We start from the raw sequence: 18,557 nt of genomic DNA, 5'->3' as shown, positions 1-18,557 counted from the left end.
ATTTTCCATTGTTTGAACTCTTATTATTATATATCTCAAGATTAATGAGAGATTTTTCTTTTACAGAACTGTTGAATTTGAAATGTGTCAATCTACCTATTGATAGGGAACCAGAGAATATTGAGGGACAAAAAATTTCAAAATTCTACTAAAATTTAGCAGTAATTTGTTTCTTTGTTAATAAATGCATTTCAGGTTTAATTAATTTGTTTAGTAGAAAAAGCGTTCCTGAGCTGTTGTGTCATATTCACTGTCAGTTTTCTTCACTTCTTTTTTGTAAAGCATCACAGTTTTGCAAGGCACTATTTCTTGTTTAGTATGTGTATGTGTTTCAAAGGTGTTTGATATTGTCAGTGCAAGCTTTCTTTCAGTCTCTGTTACAATGTTTATTTTTAATAGTTTTGTAGCTTCAAACCATGTGGAACATTCAGTGTACCTTCTTTTTAATTAGCAACTAATGCAAGTCTTTCAATGAAATTCTGCTTGGTTATGTAAAAGGAGAAAATATAAAAATGCAGTAAATGAAGCAGGCAAAAAGGAACACAAACGTCTCAAAAATGAGATCAACAGGAAGTGCAAAATTGCTAAGCAGGGATGGCTAGAGGACAAATGTAAGGATGTAGAAGCGAGTATCACTAGGGGTAAGATAGATACTGCCTACAGGAAAATTAGAGAGACCTTTGGAGATAAGACAACCACTTGCATGAACATCAAGAGCTCAGATGGAAACCCAGTTCTAAGCAAAGAAGGGAAAACAGAAAGGTGGAAGGAGTATATAGAGGGTCTATACAAGGGCGATGTACTTGAGGACAATATTATGGAAATGTAAGAGGATGTAGATGAAGATGAAATGGGAGATACGATACTGCGTGAAGAGTTTGACAGAGCATTGAAAGACCTGAGTGGAAACAAGGCCCCCGGAGTAGACAACATTCCATTAGAACTACTGACGGCCTTGGGAGAGCCAGTCCTGACAAAACTCTACCATCTGGTGAGCAAGATGTTTGAAACAGGCGAAATACCCTCAGACTTCAAGAAGAATATAATAATTCCAATCCCAAAGAAAGCAGGTGTTGACAGATGTGGAAATTACCGAACTATCAGTTTAATAAATCACAGCTGCAAAATACTAACATGAATTCTTTACAGATGAATGGAAAAACTAGTAGAAGTCGACCTCGGGGAAGATCAGTTTGGATTCCGTAGAAATGTTGGAACACGTGAGGCAATACTGACCCTACGACTTATCTTAGAAGCTAGATTAAGGAAGGGCAAAACTACGTTTCTAGCATTTGGAGACTTAGAGAAAGCTTTTGACAATCTTGACTGGAATGCTCTCTTTCAAATTCTGAAGGTGTCAGGGGTAAAATACAGGGAGCGAAAGGCTATTTACAATTTGTACAGAAACCAGATGGCAGTTATAAGAGTCGAGGGACATGAAAGGGAAGCAGTGGTTGGGAAGGGAGTGAGACAGGGTTGAAGTCTCTCCCCGATGTTATTCAATCTGTATATTGAGCAAGCAGTGAAGGAAACAAAAGAAAAGTTCGGAGTAGGTATTAAAATCCATGGAGAAGAAATACAAACTTTGAGGTTCACCGATGACATTGTAATTCTGTCAGAGACAGCAAAGGACTTGCAAGAGCAGTTGAACGGAATCGATGGTGTCTTGAAAGGAGGATGTAAGATGAACATCAACAAAAGCAAAACAAGGATAATGGAATGTAGCCGAATTAAGTCGGGTGATGCTGAGGGAATTAGATTAGGAAATGAGACACTTAAAGTAGTAAAGGAGTTTTGCTATTTGGGGAGCAAAATAACTGATGATGGTCGAAGTAGAGAGGATATAAAATGTAGACTGGCAATGGCAAGGAAAGCGTTTCTGAAGAAGAGAAATTTGTTAACATCGAGTATATATTTAAATGTCAGGAAGTCATTTCTGAAAGTATTTATATGGAGTGTAGCCATGTATGGAAGTGAAACATGGACGATAAATAGTTTGGACAAGAAGAGAATAGAAGCTTTTGAAATGTGGTGCTACAGAAGAATGCTGAAGGTTAGATGGGTAGATCACATAACTAATGAAGAAGTATTGAATAGGATTGGGGAGAAGAGAAGTTTGTGGCACAACTTGACTAGAAGAAGGGATCGGTTGGTAGGAAATGTTCTGAGGCATCAAGGGATCACCAATTTAGTATTGGAGGGCAGCGTGGAGGGTAAAAATCGTAGAGGGAGACCAAGAGATGAATACACTAAGCAGATTCAGAAGGATGTAGGTTGCGGTAGGTACTGAGAGATGAAGAAGCTTGCACGGGATGGAGTCGCATGGAGAGCTGCATCAAACCAGTCTCAGGACTGAAGACCACAACAACAACATGTAAATGTTGCAGGCAATAGCTTTCGGCCTGTTTAAGACACTTGGGTTTCTATTTATATGCATGATGATCTAATTAACATGTCATTTAGTTGACATCACAGCTCTTTAATTAATGGATCATTGGTATTCGGCAAGCACCGGAATACAGAGCTACAAAAATCTTAATGATCATTTTAGGTTCCCGTTGACAGTATTTGTGTACATCCATTCAACGGAATCACTACCCAGTAAGCATATGCAGTATTCTAACTGGTTTACAGTAAAATTGAAAGTAAATTTGTAAATGCATCTAAAATGAGATAGCTTCATTTTAATGAAAATGTATAGAAGAAACATTCACACGTGTATTGTTCATAGTGTGAAGTGTAATTACCTAGACTTCATTGTGTGACTTAAGGATTTATAAATCTGTTCATAGGGCCTATCCTAAACAATGAAGATGACACCCTTTGTTTTATACACCACTTTAAATAAAGAGTGATCAAAAAAAGTGTTGAATACTTAGAGATGGTAGTACTCATTAAATATGAAAATAAGTCAAATAAACATGGATCCCGAAATGCACGCTTTCTGAGATATACACATGTTTGCATGAGGTGCTCAATGTGGCATCCATTCATGACAGTGCACCCCTCTGCCCTCCGGCACAAGGAATGAAGCACACTTTGAAGTATACCCAAAGATGCAACCCTGTAGTGTTCACACATCATTGATTGGCATGTCGTAGACCAATTCCTTCAAGCATCCCCATAACCAAAAGTCTAGGGGATTAACATCTGGGGAATGAGCAGGCCAAGGTATGGGACCCCCGACCAAATCCAGCAGTCCTGAGATGTCTGCGTCAGATGTTTGTGCACATTGTGACGAAAGTATATTTTGCTGTGAAAGTGAAAATCTAGATATGGGCACCATTCAGACAAATGAAGTACTTATTGCTATGAAACCATCAGAAAAATGACGCTCATCTAAATGTTATATTTTTGATACATTCCACACTTGTCTTACTACATTTTTTGTTTTGCAGCAATAACCACTTCATTTATCTGAATGGTGCTACTACCTAGATTTTTGGTTTCACAGCAAAATAAACCACACATTTCATCTGAATAGTGCTCTTTCCATTTGGCGCATCTTGTACCGTCAAAGCATGATCTGTCCCTCAGTTCACATTCCCCTGCACAGGCCCACAGTTCAGTCTATTACTCCATATTGCAATGTACAAACCACTCCACATATACCACTAATTTGAGTGGCCAAAAAGTAATCATAGAAAACTGTGTTTGTACTTGCATAAGCAATGCCGAAGCTCTAACAACCTATTTCCACACCACATGCTGCACGCTAATGGAATTTTGGAGGAGGGACATATCCCTGTATTGTGTTGCATAACTTGATCAACTCATCACAACATTAGTTGATTAGTATAATCCAAATTAGAACTTACTTTTCGTGCCGTAACATCAGCACTACCAGATAACCTCTGAAGTAGATTTTTTACTACTGTGTGACTACATGCATTCGGTAGACAATCTTAAAGGCTTCTCAGTGGATCATGTCTCTACACACTTCACTAAATACACTATGTAATCGAAAGTATCTGAACACCTGGTTGAAAATGACTTACCAGTTCGTGGCGCGCTCCATTGGTAATGGTGGAATTAAATTGGTGCTGGCCCACCCGTAGCCTTGATGACAGCTTCCACTTTCACAGCCATACGTTCAATCAGGTGGGAAGGTTTGTTGGGGAAATGGCAGCCCATTTTTCATGGGATGCTGCACTGAGGAGAGGTATCGACTTCGGTCGGTGAGGCCTGGCACGGAGTCGGCGTTCTGAAACATCCCAAAGGTGTTCTATAGGATTCAGGTCAGGACTCTGTGCAGGTCAGTCAATTACAGGAATGTTACTGTCGTGTAACAACTCCGCCACAGGCTGTGAATTATGAACAGGTGCTCGATCGTGTTGAAAGATGCAGTCGTCAACCCGAATTTCTCTTCAACAGTGGGACCAAGAAGGTGCTTAAAACATCAATTTAGGCCTGTGCTGTGATAGTGCCAAACAAAACAAGGGATGCAAGCCCCCTCCATGAAAAACAAGACCACACCATAACACTACCACCTCCTAATTTTACTGTTGGCACTACATGTGCTGGCAGTGATGTTCACCGAGCATTCACCATACCCTCACCCTGCCAATGGATCACCACACTATGTACCATGATTCGTCACTCCACACAACATTTTTCCACTGTTCAATCATCCAATGTTTACGTTCCTTACACCAAGCAAGGTGTCATTTGGCATTTACCGGCATGACGTGTGGCTTATGAGTAGCCGCTTGACCATGAAATCCAAGTTTTCTCACCTCCCATCTAACTGTCACAGTACTTGCAGTGGATCCTGATGCAGTTTGGAATTCCTGTGTGATGTTCTGGATAGATGTCTGCCTACTACACGTTACGACACTCCTCAACTGTCAGTGGTCTCTGTCAGTCAACAGACGAGGTCGACCTGTACGCTTTTGTGCTGTATGTGTCCCTCCATGTTTCCACTTCAGTATCACATCGGAAACAGTGGGTCTAGAGATGTTTGGGAGTGTGAAAATCTCGTGTACAGACGTATGACACACGTGACACCCAGTCACCTGACCACGCTCTAAGTCGTGAGTTCCATGGAGCGCCCAGTTCTGCTCTCATATGATGTCTAATGACTACTGATGTTGTTGATATTGAGTACATGGCAGTAGGTGGCACCACAATACACCCATATGAAAAACATATGTTTTTGGGGGTGTCCAGATACTTTTGATCACATAGTGTATGTTCTAATACGCTTGAGTTTTAATGTAGTTTTGCTAGAGGCACTGCTACTATAAAATAGCACAAGTTTCGTATACTATTGCCTGTATACAAAATTTAATGTTGTTTAAAAATGCTTCAAAATAACAACTGTAAAACTGCAACTTAACTAATGGTATACCAACATCACCTGCCTTTAAAAACAAATGCTTGCTGTAGGGAGGATGTGGCGCAGTGCTCAGTAAAGTATGTCAGAGCAGAAAATGAAGAATGGTGAGTCTGTCATATTTATCATGTGACAAACTAAACACAGGCTGGATCTCATCTAGATCTACATCTGCATCGTGCTCTGCGAGACATCTAATGGCGTGTAGCGGAGGGTACTTTTTGAACCACTGATGAATAGCACATGGGAAGAATGATTGTTGGTAAGCCTCTGTATTGGCTCTGATTTCTTGAATCTCCTCATGGTTATTATGAGAGATGTATACGGAGCGGGGGGGGAGTAATATGTTGTCCGACTCTTCCCAGAAAGTGCTCTCTCGAAATCTCAAATAGTAAATCTCTCTACGACGCACAACGCCTCTCTTGTAACATCAGCCAGTTTGTTGAGCATCTCCGTAAACCTCCTGTGCCAGCTAAAGAATCCTGAGACGAGACATTCCCCTCTTCGTTGCATCTACTCTCTCTCTCTCTCTCTCTCTCTCTCTCTCTCTCTCTCTCTCTCTTTCTTTTATGGTCCTATCTGGTAGGGATCCCAGATAGACGAACAGTACTCAAGAATTGGTTGAACAAGCATCCTATGAGCCACTTCCTTCATGGGTGAGTTACATTTCCTTTAGGTTCTTCCTGTGAGTACGAGTCTGGCATCTGCTTTTCCCACTATTTGTTTTATTTGGTCATTCCACTCTGGATAGTTACTTCTAGATATTTTATGGCTGATACTGTTTCCAGAAGTTTGTCATCAATAGTGTAGCTATACAGTAGTGGATTTCTTTTCCTACATATGCACGATATGTTACATTTATTTATGTTCAGAGTCAACTGCCAGAGTCTGCACTATTCATCAATTCTCAGGAGGTCTTTCAGCAAATCATTACTATCTTCTGGCGTTGCTATTTTGTTATAGTTAACCACATCATATGGGGACAGCCTTGGAGAGCATCCAACGCTTTTAACTAGATCATTTATATATATTGTAAATAGTAACTGTCCTATCACACTTCGTTGGGGTACTCCAGAAATTAACTTTACATCTGTTGCTTTTGTTCCATTAAGAGCGATTTGTTGAGTTCTGTCTGTAAGGAAGTCATTAATTCAGTCGCAAATCTGCTCCAATACTCAATAAGCTCATATTTTTTTCTCTAAACGGCATTGTGTGACAGTGTCAAATGTCTTCCTGAAGTCAAGGAAAACACCATCAACCTGAGTGCCATTGTCTATGGCACTGTGGATCTCAAGGAGGAACGGAGCGAGCTGAGTTTCGTAGGATCTCTGTTTGCAGAATCCATGTTGATGTTAATAGAGGAGATTTTCTTTTTCCAAGAATGTCATAATTGTGGAGCTTAAAACATGTTCCATAATTCTACAGCAGATTGACATCAATGATATAGGTCTATAATTGTGTGCATCTGTCCTACAGCCCTTCTTGAAAGTGTGAATAAACTGCACTTTCTTCCAGTTGCTAGCTGCCCCTCATTTCTAAAGCAATCTACAATCAATAAATTACTGCTAGAAGGGAGAAAGTTCTTTCACATAATCTTAGTATAATCTACATCTACATCTACATTCATACTCCGCAAGCCACCCAACGGTGTGTGGCGGAGGGCACTTTACGTGCCACTGTCATTACCTCCCTTTCCTGTTCCAGTCGCGTATGGTTCGCGGGAAGAACGACTGTCTGAAAGCCTCCGTGCGCGCTCTAATCTCTCTAATTTTACATTCGTGATCTCCTCGGGAGGTATAAGTAGGGGGAAGCAATATACTCGATACCTCATCCAGAAACGCACCCTCTCGAAACCTGGCGAGCAAGCTACACCGCGATGCAGAGCGCCTCTCTTGCAGAGTCTGCCACTTGAGTTTATTAAACATCTCCGTAACGCTATCACGGTTACCAAATAACCCTGTGACGAAACGCGCCGCTCTTCTTTGGATCTTCTCTATCTCCTCCGTCAACCCGATCTGGTACGGATCCCACACTGATGAGCAATACTCAAGTATAGGTCGAACGAGTGTTTTGTAAGCCACCTCCTTTGTTGATGGACTACATTTTCTAAGCACTCTCCCAATGAATCTCAACCTGGCACCTGCCTTACCAACAATTAATTTTATATGATCATTCCACTTCAAATCGTTCCGCACGCATACTCCCAGATATTTTACAGAAGTAACTGCTACCAGTGTTTGTTCCGCTATCATATAATCATACAATAAAGGATCCTTCTTTCTATGTATTCGCAATACATTACATTTGTCTATGTTAAGGGACAGTTGCCACTCCCTGCACCAAGTGCGTATCCGCTGCAGATCTTCCTGCATTTCGCTACAATTTTCTAATGCTGCAACTTCTCTGTATACTACAGCATCATCCGCGAAAAGCCGCATGGAACTTCCGACACTATCTACTAGGTCATTTATATATATTGTGAAAAGCAATGGTCCCATAACACTCCCCTGTGGCACACCAGAGGTTACCTTAACGTCTGTAGATGTCTCTCCATTGATAACAACATGCTGTGTTCTGTTTGCTAAAAACTCTTCAATCCAGCCACACAGCTGGTCTGATATTCCGTAGGCCCTTACTTTGTTTATCAGGCGACAGTGCGGAACTGTATCGAACGCCTTCCGGAAGTCAAGAAAAATAGCATCTACCTCTTATAGGTATCTCATCTGGTCCTGACATCTTTCCACTACTAAGGGTTGTAGTTGCGTTTTTATTCCGCAACTGACCATCTCAATATTTGCCATTTTTATATTCATACGGTGAATGTTCCACTTTTATAAAAAAAAAAAAAGTTTTTACTTCTCTTAGGTCTGAGCTGAAGTTCTCTTTGTTTATGTTGCAGTTTTCTAACATGGCTATTAAACCATGGTTGATCTTTCCCATCCGTTAAGATCTTACTCAGGACATACGTGTGTAGGACATATTGCACGATTCCTTTGAATTTTTTCCATTCATTTCTGCATCTTTATCCTTATCACCAAATATTTGATGCTGACTGCTCAGATACTCTGAAATTTGTATCCTGTCACTCTTGCTGAGCAAAAACATCTTCCTACCTTTGTTAATATCCTTTGCCACACCAATTGTCATAGGTGCTATCACATACTTATGATTACTGATATCTTCCTCTGCATTAACTGATTCGGTAAGTTTAGGTCTGTTTATTGCCAGGAGGTCTACGATGTTACCCTCACCAGTTGGTTCTCTAACTGCTCAAAGTAATTTTTGTACAAGACATCTATAACAATGTCAAATGGATCCCTGTCTCTGGCACTAATTTTGACAGTATGGCATTCCAAATCTATACCAGACAAGTTGAAGTCTTCCTTATTACGACAGCATGTTCAGGAATATTATTAACAATATTCTGCATGTTCTGTCTGAAGCACTCTGCCACTAGCACTCCTGACCCAAGCAGTCTATAAAAGCATCCGATTACCATTTTTTACTGATCTTTGATACTTAACTTTACACAGATTAATTCACAATCAGAATCCGTGATAACCTCACTAGATTTTATTGACTTTTTTACTGCAATAAACACGCCACTACCATTGGCACCTAACCAATCCTTACGATAAATATTCCAATCTGGACTTAAGATTTTGTTGTTGTTAACCAACCAATTTTTTGTCCCTAATACTATCTCTGCATTATAACGTGCAGTAAGTGATCGTTATTCTAGGATCTTTCCTTGGATGCACCTGCAGTTTGCTAAAATCATATTAACCTTTTCTGTCTCTAATCTGCAACAATGAACCTTTTCCAAGGACACAGAGGCTAATTTATAAGGCAAATTGCCTTTGATCCCAAGCGAGGGTTTCTCTAAGCTAAAAAAGAAAAAAGAAAAAACCATGTGCACACCACATGTACTCCACTACCACAGTAGCCACTTCCTGCATGTAGTGCATGCCTGGCCTATTAATGGGAACGTTACAATTCTGTGCCCAATAGCAGAGGATATATCAGCATCTGGTTTAGACATTCCACTCTGCCCCAGACCAGAGGACCACGGTCTGTCCTTGGTACAATGCTACCAATAGACAGCTTAGCCTGCACCCCGTATGCAGTGTTGGTTGCCTTCACCAAATCAGCCATCCACTGAAAGGAGCCAAGGATGCCTTCAGAACCCAAGTGGTAGGCATTATTTGCGCAGACATGTGCCACTATAAGCAGCCAGTTACACCCAGTGCTCTCAATAGCCACCAGCAAGGCCTCTTCCGTATCACAGACAAGTCTCCCCAGCAAACATACTGAGTGTACACTGGCATTCTTTCCCACCTTACCTACTATGTCCCTGAGGGGCTCCATCACATACCTATCATTGGAGCTCCCAATGACAAGTGTACGCATCCTCTGCATTTGTCTGGCCTGGGCAGAAAAATTGGCCACCGGCCCAATGGGAGAGGCGTCCCGTGCTGGCTCAGAGTTATCATCAACAATGGGTAGCACCTCATACCTGTTGCTAAGGCATAGGAGCCAGCCACACAACCTGCTCCCTCTTTTGCCTTCCACCCAGTGACACATGAACCCAACACTGCCATACATCTACATCTACATCTATACTCCGCGAGCCACCTTACGGTGTGTGGCGGAGGGTACTTATTGTACCACTATCTGATCCCCCCCTTCCCTGTTCCATTCACGAATTGTGCGTGGGAAGAACGACTGCTTGTAAGTCTCCGTATTTGCTCTAATTTCTCGGATCTTTTCGTTGTGATCATTACGCGAGATATATGTGGGCGGTAGTAATATGTTGCCCATCTCTTCCCGGAATATGCTCTCTCGTAATTTCGATAATAAACCTCTCCGTATTGCGTAACGCCTTTCTTGAAGTGTCCGCCACTGGAGCTTGTTCAGCATCTCCGTAACGCTCTCGCGCTGACTAAATGTCCCCATGACGAATCGCGCTGCTTTTCGCTGGATCATGTCTATCTCTTCTATTAATCCAACCTGGTAAGGGTCCCATACTGATGAGCAATACTCAAGAATCGGACGAACAAGCGTTTTGTAAGCTACTTCTTTCGTCGATGAGTCACATTTTCTTAGAATTCTTCCTATGAATCTCAACCTGGCGCCTGCTTTTCCCACTATTTGTTTTATGTGATCATTCCACTTCAGATCGCTCCGGATAGTAACTCCTAAGTATTTTACGGTCGTTACCGCTTCCAATGATTTACCACCTATGGCATAATCGTACTGGAATGGATTTCTGCCCCTATGTATGCGCATTATATTACATTTATCTACGTTTAGGGAAAGCTGCCAGCTGTCGCACCATTCATTAATCCTCTGCAGGTCTTCCTGGAGTACGTACGAGTCTTCTGATGTTGCTACTTTCTTGTAGACAACCGTGTCATCTGCAAATAGCCTCACGGAGCTACTGATGTTGTCAACTAAGTCATTTATGTATATTGTAAACAATAAAGGTCCTATCACGCTTCCTTGCGGTACTCCCGAAATTACCTCTACATCTGCAGATTTTGAACCGTTAAGAATGACATGTTGTGTTCTTTCTTCTAGGAAATCCTGAATCCAATCACAAACCTGGTCCGATATTCCGTAAGCTCGTATTTTTTTCACTAAACGTAAGTGCGGAACCGTATCAAATGCCTTCCTGAAGTCCAGGAATACGGCATCAATCTGCTCGCCAGTGTCTACGGCACTGTGAATTTCTTGGACAAATAGGGCGAGCTGAGTTTCACATGATCTCTGTTTGCGGAATCCATGTTGGTTATGATGAAGGAGATTTGTATTATCTAAGAACGTCATAATACGAGAACATAAAACATGTTCCATTATTCTACAACAGATTGACGTAAGCGAAATAGGCCTATAATTATTCGCATCTGATTTATGACCCTTCTTGAAAATGGGAACGACCTGCGCTTTCTTCCAGTCGCTAGGTACTTTACGTTCTTCCAGAGATCTACGATAAATTGCTGATAGAAAGGGGGCAAGTTCTTTAGCATAATCACTGTAGAATCTTACGGGTATCTCGTCTGGTCCGGATGCTTTTCCGCTACTAAGTGATAGCAGTTGTTTTTCAATTCCGATATCGTTTATTTCAATATTTTCCATTTTGGCGTCCGTGCGACGGCTGAAGTCAGGGACCGTGTTACGATTTTCCGCAGTGAAACAGTTTCGGAACACTGAATTCAGTATTTCTGCCTTTCTTCGGTCGTCCTCTGTTTCGGTGCCATCGTGGTCAACGAGTGACTGAATAGGGGATTTAGATCCGCTTACCGATTTTACATATGACCAAAACTTTTTGGGGTTCTTGTTTAGATTGTTTGCCAATGTTTTATGTTCGAATTCGTTGAATGCTTCTCTCATTGCTCTCTTTACGCTCTTTTTCGCTTCGTTCAGCTTTTCCTTATCAGCTATGATTCGACTACTCTTAAACCTATGATGAAGCTTTCTTTGTTTCCGTAGTACCTTTCGTACATGATTGTTATACCACGGTGGATCTTTCCCCTCGCTTTGGACCTTAGTCGGTACGAACTTATCTAAGGCGTACTGGACGATGTTTCTGAATTTTTTCCATTTTTGTCCCACATCCTCTTCCTCAGAAATGAACGTTTGATGGTGGTCACTCAGATATTCTGCGATTTGTGCCCTATCACTCTTGTTAAGCAAATATATTTTCCTTTCTTTCTTGGCATTTCTTATTACACTTGTAGTCATTGATGCAACCACTGACTTATGATCACTGATACCCTCTTCTACATTCACGGAGTCGAAAAGTTCCGGTCTATTTGTTGCTATGAGGTCTAAAACGTTAGCTTCACGAGTTGGTTCTCTAACTATCTGCTCGAAGTAATTCTCGGATAAGGCAGTCAGGATAATGTCACAAGAGTCTCTGTCCCTGGCTCCAGTTCTGATTGTGTGACTATCCCATTCTATACCTGGTAGATTGAAGTCTCCCCCTATTACAATAGTATGATCACGAAACTTCTTCACGACGTTCTGCAGGTTCTCTCTGAGGCGCTCAACTACTACGGTTGCTGATGCAGGTGGTCTATAGAAGCATCCGACTATCATATCTGACCCACCTTTGATACTTAACTTAACCCAGATTATTTCACATTCGCATTCGCTAATAACTTCACTGGATATTATTGAATTCTTTACTGCTATAAATACTCCTCCACCATTGGCGTTTATCCTATCCTTGCGGTATATATTCCATTCTGTGTCTAGGATTTCGTTACTGTTCACTTCCGGTTTTAACCAACTTTCCGTTCCTAATACTATATGCGCACTATTTCCTTCAATAAGCGATACTAATTCAGGAACCTTGCCCTGGATACTCCTGCAGTTATCAATATTACGTTAACTTTTCCTGTTTTTGGTCTCTGAGGACGGACGTTCTTTATCAACGATGCTGATGTTCTCTCTGGTAAGCCGTCAGGTATTTTATCGTTTCGCCCAAGGGGGGGGGGGGTCCCTCTAACCTAAAAAACCCCTGTGTGCACGCCACACGTACTCTGCTACCCTAGTAGCTGCTTCCGGTGTGTAGTGCACGCCTGACCTGTCTAGGGGGGCCCTACAGTTCTCCACCCAATAACGGAGGTCGATGAATTTGCAACCATTATAGTCGCAGAGTCGTCTGAGCCTCTGGTTTAGACCCTCCACACGGCTCCAAACCAGAGGACCGCGATCGACTCTGGGCACTATGCTGCAGATATTAAGCTCAGCTTGCACTCCGCGTGCGATGCTGGTTGTCTTCACCAAATCAGCCAGCCGCCGGAAGGAACCAAGGATGGCCTCAGAACCCAAGCGGCAGGCGTCATTCGTTCCGACATGTGCTACTATCTGCAGCCGGTCACACCCAGTGCGTTCAATAGCAGCCGGAAGGGCCTCCTCCACATTACGGACGAGACCCCCCGGCAAGCACACCGAGTGCACACTGGCATTCTTCCCCGACCTACCCGCTATTTTCCTGAGGGGCTCTATAACCCGCCTAACGTTGGAGCTCCCTATAACTAATAGGCCCGCCCTCTGTGACTGTCGGGACCTTGCCGGAGAATCGGCCACTGGCCCAACAGGCGAGGCATCCTGTGGTGGCTCGGAAACGATGTCATCACCACTAGGAAGCACCCCGTACCTGTTGGAAAGGGGTAAGGCAGCTGCCACGCGGCCAGATCCCACCTTCGCCTTTCGGCCAGGCACGCGCGAGCCCACCACTGTCCGCCATTCACCCTGGAGTGATGGCTGACCGGTAAGATGCTCACTGCCGGAAGACGCAGCGACATCAGGGGTTCCATGTGATTCCAAGGCCACCGAAGTAGGCATAGGTCTCACCACAGTTGCCCCAACGCCACTACGAGCCGACACCTGCGCCTCGAGCTCGATGAGCCTAACAGACAAAGCCTCCACCTGCCCCCGAAGAGTGGCCAATTCTCCTTGCGTCCGCCATACAGTCTCAAGTGAAGACAGACCCGCCAGATATTGCATATCAGAAGATGCAGTGACACCCGGGTCACCAGGGGAGTCCAACGGCACCAAAGGTGTCATAGGTCTCGTTAGTAGTGCCCCGATGTTGCCACAACTTTCAGCATTAACCAAAAGCGTGTCAGTGGTAGCCAATACTACTTCCAGCTGTTGGTGGATAGCAGCCAATTCTCCTTGTGTCCTGTCAAAAGTACAGTCCCTAGACATATCTTAGTGTGCAAAAATAGATATAAGATCTCAAATGGCACTACTGAGTTTGGAATGTACATAAAATTTGATGCTTTGCATCCACTGGTCAATGCTACACCGGGCCAAAAGGTAGTTAATTTACATCTTCTCCCGTTTTCTTACCCATATGGGCCATAGCCATTGTAAAGCCAACCGCTATATTTTTTTTCAATATTTTAATTTATTTCATTCATCCATAGGTTATTAGATGTTACACTTTTAACGTACAACATGAGCACATACTTGTTTCAATTTACTTTTCTATGTATCATGAGGACAGTCTGTTTTTGCTGATGCCCTAATTGTGGCAACCAAAACCCATTTACCAACACTATACTGTAAGTTAAAGAATTGCAATCTTTCCAGTTACGGGTTAGGTTCATCCTTTCTAATATAGTTGTAATTAACATAGATCAATCTGAAAATGCCTTGTATTATGCAAAATGCGCATCATGAATAAAGCAATGAATGAAGCAATAAAATCAATTCTGCAACTGAGACTGTTATTTTCACTAGATTCACCATCTCTCTTAAATGTATTGACAAAATTCCTCTGTATAAAATTTTGCTGCCTTAATGTTAAGGAACCTAAAAAGCACAGTACTTGTAGTACACAAAATGTTCGGCATGATCTCATACAAAAAATCTGCAACAAGTCATCTGACAGTAAACACACAATGAAACACCAGTTTTTGCTCAATTTTTCTTCAATTTTCCAGGTGGTTAGTTGCTAACAAGGGAACCTCCCCATCGCACCCCCTCAGATTTAGTTATAAGTTGGCACAGTGGATAGGCCTTGAAAAACTGAACACAGATCAATCGAGAAAACAGGAAGAAGTTGTGTGGAACTATGAAAAAAATTAGCAAAATATACCAACTGAGTAGTCCATGCGCATGATAGGCAACATCAAGGCTCACGTGAGCTCAGGAGTGCCGTGGTCCCGTGGTTAGCGTGAGCAGCTGTGGAATGAGAGGTCCTTGGTTCAAACCTACCCACGGGGGAAAACTTTAACTTTTTATTTTCAGTTTATGTAACAAATGCTTATATTTTCATCAATTTTTGGGAGTGATTATCACATTCACAAGAAAACCTAAATCGGGCAAGGTAGAAGAATCTTTTTACCCATTCGCCAAGTGTACAAGTTAGGTGGGTAGACAACATATTCCTGTCATGTGACGCACATGCCGTCACCAGTGTCATATAGAATATATCAGACGTGTTTTCCTTTGGAGGAATCGGTTGACCTATAACCTTGCGATCAAATGTTTTCGGTTCCCATTGGAGAGGCACGTCCTTTCGTCTACTAATCGCACGGTTTTGCGGTACGGTCGCAAAACACAGACACTAAACTTATTACAGTGAACAGAGACGTCAATGAACGAACGGACAGATCCTAACTTTGCGAAAATAAAGATACTAAAATTTTCAGTTGAGGGAAGACTTGAACCTAAGACCTCTCATTTCGCAGCTACTCACGCTAAACACAGGACTACGGCGCTCCTTGAGTCCCATAGTCCTTGATATTGCATATCATCGCATGGACTACTCAGTTTGTATATTTTACTAATTTTTTTTTTTCATAGTTCCACACAACTTCTTCCTGTTTTCTCGATTGATCTGTGTTTAGTTTTTCAAGGCCTATCCACTGTGCCAACTTATAACTAAATCTGAGGGGGGTGTGACGGGGAGGTTCCCTTGTAAGTATAGATGGATGGCTTCTTCTGCAATCATCCTGAATATTCATCCTTCTACTCATAAACAAAAGACACCAATGATGCACAGTATCTTCACTCATCACATTTGATCCGTATTGCAACACTCATTGTTCACAAATATTGAATTTATACAGAATTTAACTGAAATTGTAGTTACTATCTATGCTTATCCTTGTGCACGGGTTCTCTCAAAAATTGTTGAACCTAGCCGTTCCATTACTGGAGAAAATTCCTGGTTTAAAATTCACTTTAATACATTTTGTGGATTATTTTTACTCTACCACCAGAACTCCCACACACAACCACACAACACCGAAACGTACATTCCCTGGCCATGGTGAGACTGATTATTGGAAGCAGTTGCCAGGGTTGAAAGCAATGGGGAGGGGATGGGAAAATATACTAGGAGAGTGTGGTGGGAAAGAGGCAGTAATTCAACAGATGGCTGAGTGGTTGCATGACAAGAGGAAAGAAGTACAGAGTGTAGAGCATAAAATAGATAGGGTGAAAGAGAGTGGGGCAGACGGAGGGGGAAAGCAGAGGAAGCTGGAGATGAAAAGCCAGACAAGGAGAGGAGAAACAAAAGGGGAGGAGTCGAAAACGGGGAAGGAAGGGGCAGAGAGAGGTGGGGGTAGAGAGCGAGAGAGAGAGAGTCAGCCAGCCCATGTGGGGGGAGGGGGAGAGAAGAGTGACGGGACAAGGCAGTAAAATATCTGGATGGAGAAGGATTAGTGTGAACAGAAAGGGGGGGGGGGGAGTGGCAAACAGGTTAGTAGAGGTTTAGGGTAGGGGGACTGCGTGAGAGACAATTCTCAGCTGTGTAGTTCAGTGACACTTGTGCTGGAAGCAGGTATACAAATGGTCTGTGTAATGAAAAAGCTGTTGAAATCATTTGTATTGTGATGTGCCACATGTTTAGCAACTGGATGGGAAATTCACACTTTGACAGTGATTTGTGCGAACAGATAGTTGGTTACTTGTCGTGCTGACACTGAATGGTGTACAGTAATTTCAGCTGATACACAACATGGCTGCTTTCACAAGTAACCCTGCATTTTATTGGGTGGCAACTGCTTGTGGCTGGACAACAGTAGGAGGTGGTTTGTGGGTGTATGAAAGAGGTCTTGCAACTGGATCAGCTACAAGTGAATGACCCATGGGGTGCAGGATTGAAATAGAGGTGTGCAAGGGTATTCTGTTAAGTTGGGTGGCCAGCAGAACTATGGTTAAGATTTTGGGTAGGATATCAATCATCTGCCAACATGATGAGGGATAGTCAAAGTCTTGGTGAAGGATGTGGTTGAACTTGTGAAGGCCAGGGTGATACTGGGTGATGAGAGGACTGGTTGACAGTTGTACTGATGTCAGAGGAGGAGGTGGTGTTGGAATCTGTTTATGGATGAGCTGGATAGGATATTATCTGTGTATAAAGGCTCTCAAAACGCTACCAGTATAATTTGAAAACTCATGCGTTCCACTGCAGATGTGGTGTCTGTGGGTGGCAAGGCTGTAAAGAAAAGACTTTTTGATCTGGAATGGTTGACACTGTCAAAGTGGAGGTATTGTGGCTTGTTAGTGCACTTGATATGAACAGACATGTTTATAGAGCCATCTGAGAGGTGGAGATCAACATTCAGGAAATTGTCTGCTGATTTAAGAAGGATCAGGTGAAGAGGATCTGGAAATAGGTGTTGAGGTTATGGAGGAAAGAGCAAAGGTTGTCCTCACCATGAGCCTGGATCATAAAAATGTCTCAATGAATATGAATCAGACAAGGGGTTTAGGTATTGAGTGGATAGGAAGGATTCTTCTATGTGGCCCATAAATAAGTTGGCATAGGATACTGTCACACAGGTACCCATGGCAGTACTATGGATTGTTTATAGATTTTGCATTCAAAAGTGAAACAGTTGTGGCCATGCTGTGGTTGGCTAGGAGGATTAGCAAAGAGATGGTGGGACTGGGGGATGGTGGGTATGGGGGGTGTTGGCATATAAGGTTTGACAGACAAGGATGATAATGGAACTGTGGGGAGGCAGTGAAGGAAGTAAGCAGTATCTTGAATGTAGGATGAGATGTGTTGGTCAACAAAAGCACACATTAATTCTGTTGGGGCCTTGTACCCATTCACAATGGGATGACCTTTTGGAAGACACATGGGGATTGGGTTTGTGGGGTCTGGGGGATAGGGAAAAGGTAGGGGTACAGGGAGGGTGGGAGGGGAGGTTGTTGTTGTGGGGAGGGAGATTGATTCAATTGTCTGGTTTTGGGATGGACCTAAAACCTTGAGCAGCTGCTGGAGGTCATGTTGGAGTTTGGGATGGGATCATGGTTGTAAGGCTTGTATGCAGAGGTACTGGAAATTTGTCAGAGACCCTCATCCAAATAGTCACAATGATGCATGACCACTTTATCTGCAGGAAGCATGATATGGTCTGGATTGGTCTTCAGGTTATGGATTGCTGTTTATGGATTGCTGTGTGTACCAAAGGAATGATCTGCGACTCTCTCGAGAGGGATTTAGGGAAAGAAGATGAGGTCAGACTAGAAGTAAGGAATTTCTGAAAGATTAGCAGGGGGTGACTGGATGGAAGATGGGGAGGATCCCTTGGTTGGCAGTTGTCTTGGGGTTGTGTGATGATGAAATGTTGCCACTACCTTAGGGGGAAAAAAGGACAGGTATACGCCCGCACACACACACACACACATATCCATCCACACATATGCAGACACAAGCAGACATATTCAAAGACCAGTCTATCGA

The 18,557-nt window shown here is 42.7% G+C and overlaps 1 protein-coding gene across 2 annotated transcripts in view; it reads left to right on the top strand.

Moving 5' to 3' along the window:
* Nucleotides 1–18,557, top strand: part of LOC126195405 (trafficking protein particle complex subunit 12) — a 122,275-nt gene that overhangs the window by 48,541 nt on the left and 55,177 nt on the right. The window lies entirely within an intron of this gene.

This window comes from Schistocerca nitens, chromosome 7, assembly GCF_023898315.1.
Source record: "Schistocerca nitens isolate TAMUIC-IGC-003100 chromosome 7, iqSchNite1.1, whole genome shotgun sequence".
Classification (NCBI taxonomy): Eukaryota; Metazoa; Arthropoda; class Insecta; order Orthoptera; family Acrididae; genus Schistocerca; species Schistocerca nitens.
Note: the sequence above shows the minus strand (reverse complement) of the source record. Positions and strands in the feature narration are given on the sequence as shown.